Genomic DNA, 6,530 nt, shown 5'->3' on the forward strand with positions numbered 1-6,530 from the left:
AAGGGCCAAAGAGGTAGGGAATGGCTATTGGGTAGACAATTCCCAGAGTCACTCCCGGTATTTTTTCTGGGACAGAGTGGTACAGACAGTCATGCTCCCACAGGTTGGTATTCCCTACTGCCATTCTGAGTTCAGGCAGCCTATGAAAACTGCCCAGAGAATGAAACACTGGCCTCATCTCTAGTATTTTTAATAGCAAGTTGAGACTTTAACCATGAGATTTTGGAAAGGTTTCTTGTTTTTACAGTCTTGAGGCTTAAGAGCACCATCTGACCCAGGGGAATTCAAAGCAAAAATATTAAAACTGGTATAATTGAAGGGAAGGTGAAGATTGTAAAATAACAGGTTTCTTTTCAGTTTTGGTTGGTATGAGAATTTTTGTTTCACTAGAACAGCTAATAAAATATAGTCTCATGTACATTTTTTTCTCTGCTCTGCATTAGTTTTCTGACCTTACTAAGAAGGTTGTTTATAAATATAAAATAACTGGCTTAGAGAATTTTAATCTAATTTTTAAAAATGAGAATTGTGCTGTTTCAAAGGTTTGAACTATTAATAAACTAAGTCTTCTTAAGTGTTTCATAAAGTAAAATTATAACAAGCTTTCCAATCATGCAAAGTAATAAGTAATAAGAAACAAGGATAAAATGGCAAGTAGAAAAAATAATAATAAAGGACAATTGTGGAATACTTCTTAATCTTGGGGTGAGGACCTTGTAAACTCCAGTTTAAGCCAATCTTGGTTTGACTTCCTGGCGATTACATGATGATTTACATGTGGTAGCATAAATATAACTGCATACTTAGTTAGAAGCCTCCTAAATGAATGATTTTTTCCTATTCATCATTATAGGGCATTTTGAGACTTGATCTTGGGCTCCATTTCTACATTTTCTAACCAAATCCTTACTTTGTTTCATCCATGGAAAATATATGTTCCCAATGAACCTATCTCATTGTTGCCTTACCAGTTGGATGTGATAGAATAAATTGAATCTAACCCCAGAGAAACAGACATATCTACAGGGAAAAAGCAGAGAAATCTTCAATATAGAAATGGTTGACTTCAGAAATTCTGCAGACACACTCAGTAATGTGTCCTTAAACTGAAAAGGAAGATGTCTCCGTGGTCATATGCAGGAGAGCAAAGAGTTAGGAACAGGTCACTCCTTACATCACTTGGCATGTTTTAGGTGCACATAGTTCTCATTGAATTGGCCAGGAGGCCCCTACAGAGATCTGCTGGCAAACTGGCGCCCACTAAAACAACTGTGACTTTCAATAAAAATCCATGCCATGGGTGCCAAAGCAAACTTGTGAAAATTGTCCACTTTCAGGCAACCCGTACAAAAACCTTAGGAGGGCTGGAGTCACTATTTAAAGAGCTCTATAAGAGCCAAGAGAAATGTATCCCCGGTTTATTCAAATACAGGTTCTTGTAAATGGTAGAGCCATAGTGAGCCAAGTTTGCATTTCATACCTGGACCCTGGATTGGGCTCAGCCTAATCTGGCCAGTGAAAACAATGAGGCACTCTTGGCCCTTTTTTCCATAGATACTAAAGAAAGATTTCAGAAATGTGATGAAACTTGATCTTAAATTTAAAGATTTGGTTATTTATTTGTGATTGGGGAGTGATCTTATTTTCAGTTTTTAAGATAGATTGCATTCACTGAACTAAGAGAAAAATAATATTCTCAACAAAGCAAAAAAAGCAAGTTTGATTACGAAACTGGAAACCTTAAGAAAAACTTTTTTAAAAAAATTTTTGGTATTTGAATTTCAGATTGTTGTCAAATGTCAGTTATATCCAGTTGGTTTAGTGGTAAATCAGAATGTCACCACTTGACCTTGGCCAAGTTTTACCTGGTAATGAGGATGAAAGGTACATGGAACAATTTGTGTCTATCTGAGTCACTGCGTTTTCCTTCCACAGCACAAATGTGTCATCTGTTTTGTCATGGCTTGTCTTGAGCAATAGAAGCTGTGGTAGCCACAAAGAGGGAAGGGAAGAGCAACAGTTTGCAGGTCAAGAGGCAATATTCACATATAGACACATCCATAAACGCAAACTTTCTGAAAGAATACATAAGAGATCGGTCTTAGAACTGCTGCCACAGCAGGGTCTTGAGGTAAAAATCTGGTGAGAGATTTTTATGGGAAGAGAACTTATTTTTTTGTTTTTCAATTTTGTACTCTGCATATGTATGTATATAACAAAAGACAGACTGAGAAAGATCATGTTTTCATTGGCTCTACTTTAAACTGGGTGGATAGCTTTTTTTTCCCTCTGAACTTCAGATGCCTCTCTTCCAAAATAAGGTGGAATACAGTTTAGTCTGCGAAAATAGCTGATATTTCTCTAAGCAGTGACTTTACAATAATATAAATAAGAGTTTCCATTCTGGGTCTGATGTTGGAGAGATAATATATTGTTAATAATAACAATGTGAAGCATACACAGTATATTACTAGCCAAAAAGTTCAACAGTCAATGGTTGTTTATTGAACAGCTGCTCTGAGAAGCTTTAGGAGAGAATGAGGGGAAGGGAGAAGTTGCTTGGGGTGGAAGCTGGAGAGGATGAGAGAGCTAGGTGACTCAAAGGCTAGAGGATAGAAAACTAGGGCACAGGCAACAATCGAATCTGGTTAAAACCACATTTGCCTGGTTGGGATCATCCCTTCACAAGAGCTTCTGCCAGTCTTTGCTTTTACCTAGGAGTCAGCCAACTTTGTTTTCCTATCGGCCTATCCCTGTATCGGGCCTCACATCTCAGAGTCTATACTTGTCCACACATCAGACAGCACCCAGCTTCAGTTCAGTCCACTCTAATTCCTTTACAGCTTTCATGAGCAGGAATGGGCCTCACACCTCTGTCCTTGCACTTTCTCTAACCGATTTTTACTTTGCAGAAATGATTTTATCCTAAGTCACGCACAACTGAATATCTGCAGCTCAGCTGCTCCGGGCAGGTGGTGTGGAAAAGAGCATGGGTGTGAAGTGAGCCAGGCAGAGCCTGCGTGCACATTTCCAAGGTGTTCTCATTCACTGGCTGTAGAATTATAAGCTGCTGAGACTCTCTGTGCCTGCTGCATCATTTGTCATGGAACCCCTTAATTAAGTGCCATGAATCTAGAAAGAGCCTATTGACTCAGACCATTCCAGAAAGAAAGCATTCTTGCTCATAGTTCATTTTATGCTTGGAGAGTCCGGAGCACAAGTCTTAACCTTAGCACTACTGACATTTTGGACCAGATCATTCTTTCTGTGGAGGCCTGAGTTGTGTTTTTTAGGATGTTTGGCAGCATCCCTGGCCTCTACCCACTAGCGGCATCTCCCTTTATCCCAAATGTGACAACCAAAAATGTCTGTAGACATTGCAAAATGTTCTGGGAAGAATGTAGTGGGTGGAGTAGGGGGGTGGGAGTGAGGGTGAGGAATCACCAGCAGTAGAGGACCACTGATCCAGAGGATATTTTTCTATCAATTTTAATAAGTTTAATTTTTGTTTATATGAAGTCAGACTACGGTGGGTTTCTGGACAATCTTGTCTTTTTCTTGCATCCTCATCCCTTACCATGCTCTTTAATCCAGCCTCATTAGGTAGTCAGCAACAGCAGTGGGGACAGGTCTCTATACAAGTCAGCTTAAGGATTTCCAAGTTCAAAGAAAGCCTCTACAAGGCAAATATACTTGGTCTTGCTGATATTAACCATTTCTTTGATAAAACCTTCGCATGCTATTACTCTAACCAAGTTTCTGTCTTATCAAAGATCTTCAGGAAATTAGGAAGTGAAAAGAGACAGAAAACTCTACATGTCATAGCAGAAGGAGACCCCAACAGCAAATTGCCTTGCACAAGACTTGGTATGCAACAAAAATAACCTCTTTCTTTCTCTCTGGGTTTCAGGATACAGTGCTACCTACTAACCAGCTGCTATCTCTCCACTCAGTCACGGTGGCAACAAACAGCTTCCATACCAGATACTGTGGCTGTGACTCAGGTTTTCAGCTCTTCACTTCTTGGATGGATTATATTCCTATTTATCAGGTCTTGAAGTCAGTCTGAGAAATTTGTACTTTTTTAACCCCTGAAATCAATGGGATGGCTGACTAAAGGAGGAGAGAATTTCCAGTGGGTGGGAGAGCAAAAGTTAAATGTATCAAAGCTATTGTGGGTGATGGAAACCAGGAAAAGTTCTTAGCTAAGCTAATTGGGAAGGAACTGATGATGTTCTAACAAGATGCTTCAGTGAGAGAAGGGGATAGAAACCAAACGATGGGGTAGAAAGGCAATGGATTAAAAATGAAGAAAGACAGGAACAGAATACAGCCAGGGGCTTAGATCACTCACTCAAGAAGAGGGTGGAAACACACAGCAAATGTGGATTTTTTTCTTTTTAAGATAGAGGACAGCTGAGTCTGTTTAAAGGTTGAAGGATAGAAGCCAGTGGAATAGGAGAAATAAAAAGTGCTAAGAGGAAGGGCCAACTGGGGGAGCAAATTACCAGAGACAAGAAACACAGCTTTTTCTTAGACTGGTGGAAAGAATGAGAATAAGAAGGCATTCCCTTATAACTTACTATCTTCAATTAAGGGGTTGAAATGCTCTTCATAAAATGCACATGAAAAAAGTAAAATATTAGGCTGTTATTAGCCATAAACACTCTAATTCAAACCAGCTTTAGAAATCCTTGGGTAATAAGCTAGTGCTTAAGCATTTATTAAATATTTATTGTTCACATGCCATAAGGCTTTGGACGTCTGCCAAATCTCCAGAAAGAGGCAAAATTACTTCAAAATGTTTATATTATTTTAAGTACAAAACTTCAACTAAGTGCAAATCTGGCCTTAACATCTTGTAACTTTAGTCATCTTCAACCAACCAGTCACTATCATCTGTTTTAACAAAAAAGGTGTGTGCCCAGCACAGGGACAAATATTCATGGAGCACCTACTACATACAAATGCTGTGTTGGGTCCCGATCCAGAGTTGTTGAGAAAGTTGGGGAGACAGGTAGGGGAGCAGGGTGGAGAATTGAGCCAGGTCAGCCTGGAAAGCCATGACTGTGATAAGTTGCCCAGACTCACAACAAACATTTAAAATCTAGACTCTAGAGTCCTTGAAGCATGAAGTTGTAAAACACAGTATATACAAAATATTTGATTTTTAGTGAAACACTAGATATCACACCAAAGAAACATCCCCTGTCCATAGGAAGGAAGATAAAAAGAAAGAAATCCTTCTACCTGCCCTGGCAATGTTTTTTTATGCCAAAGATAAGGGAAAGGAGCCCTTTGATGATTTTTTGTTGGCATCAGAATTTAAATATGTGCTAAATAAAAAACTGAATGCTTTCTGCTTAAATGCCTCATTGATTTGAAAAAGTCAAATAAAAAATATATTTTTGCCTGAAGACAGTTGGCTGGACTAGATGCTATTTTGTAGGTTACTTCGGCTCAAGAGTTCTATTTCTATGATAAAACTACTCAAAATGTATAGAAAGTATAACAAATTTATCACTCCTTTTCAAATAAGTCCATTTTTATCTTGAACATAGTGAAGGAAAAAAACTTCCTGTCCTTTTTTAGTCTGGGCCATTTGGGAAGGGTTATCATGGTTTCTGTGACCTCTTGGCCATTTTTTCAGTGTATGAGTTTGACCATAAGGCCAGCAGAGTCAGCTCTTTGGATGTATGTCCCTCAGCATGCATTTCCCATGGAAGCAGTGAAAATTGATTTTAAGGGTGATATGACCTTAGATATTATATTGATTTGTGTCCTGCCAAAGGGTCACAGAGGCCAGGCACAGTGGCTCACACCTGCAATCCAAGCAATTTGGGAGGCCAAGATGAGAGTATTGCTTGAGCCTAGGAATTTGAGACCAGCCTAAGCAACATGGCAAGACCTCGTCTCTATAAAAAAATTAAAAAATTTAGCCAGGTATGGTGACTTATGCCTGTAGTTCCAGCTACTTGGGAAGCAGGTGAAAGGATCCCCTAAGCCCAGGAGGTCCAAGCTGCAGTGAGCTGTGATGGTGCCACCACACTGCAGCCTGGGCAACAGAGTGAGACCCCCGACTTAAAAAAAAAAAATAAAAAGAGTCATGTATATAAACAGAGTTAAGGTGTATCTGTGGTATTAAAACTCCATGGTGGGTTACAGAGAATTAGGAAAATAAACTTAAAATGTCTGGGTGGGAGGAGGCAATAATTTTTTTTTTTTTTGAGTTGGAGTCTCACTCTGTCGCCCAGACTGGAGTGCAGTAGCCGCTCCTGACCACCGCAGCCTCGCCTGCTGGGCTCCAGCGAGCCTTCTGCCTCAGCCTTCCCAGTAGTTGGAATTACAGGCATGGGCTACCACGCCCGGCTGATTTTTTTTTTTTTTTTTTTGAGTTGGAGTCTCACTCTGTCACCCAGACTGGAGTGCAGTGGCTGCTCCTGGCCACCGCAGCCTCGACCTGCTGGGCTCCGGCGATCCTTCCGCCTCAGCCTTCCCAGTAGCTGGAATTACAGGTACGCGCTACCACG

The sequence above is a fragment of the Carlito syrichta genome, unplaced genomic scaffold (assembly GCF_000164805.1).
Source record: "Carlito syrichta isolate Samal-C Ts95f unplaced genomic scaffold, Tarsius_syrichta-2.0.1 Scaffold82261, whole genome shotgun sequence".
Classification (NCBI taxonomy): Eukaryota; Metazoa; Chordata; class Mammalia; order Primates; family Tarsiidae; genus Carlito; species Carlito syrichta.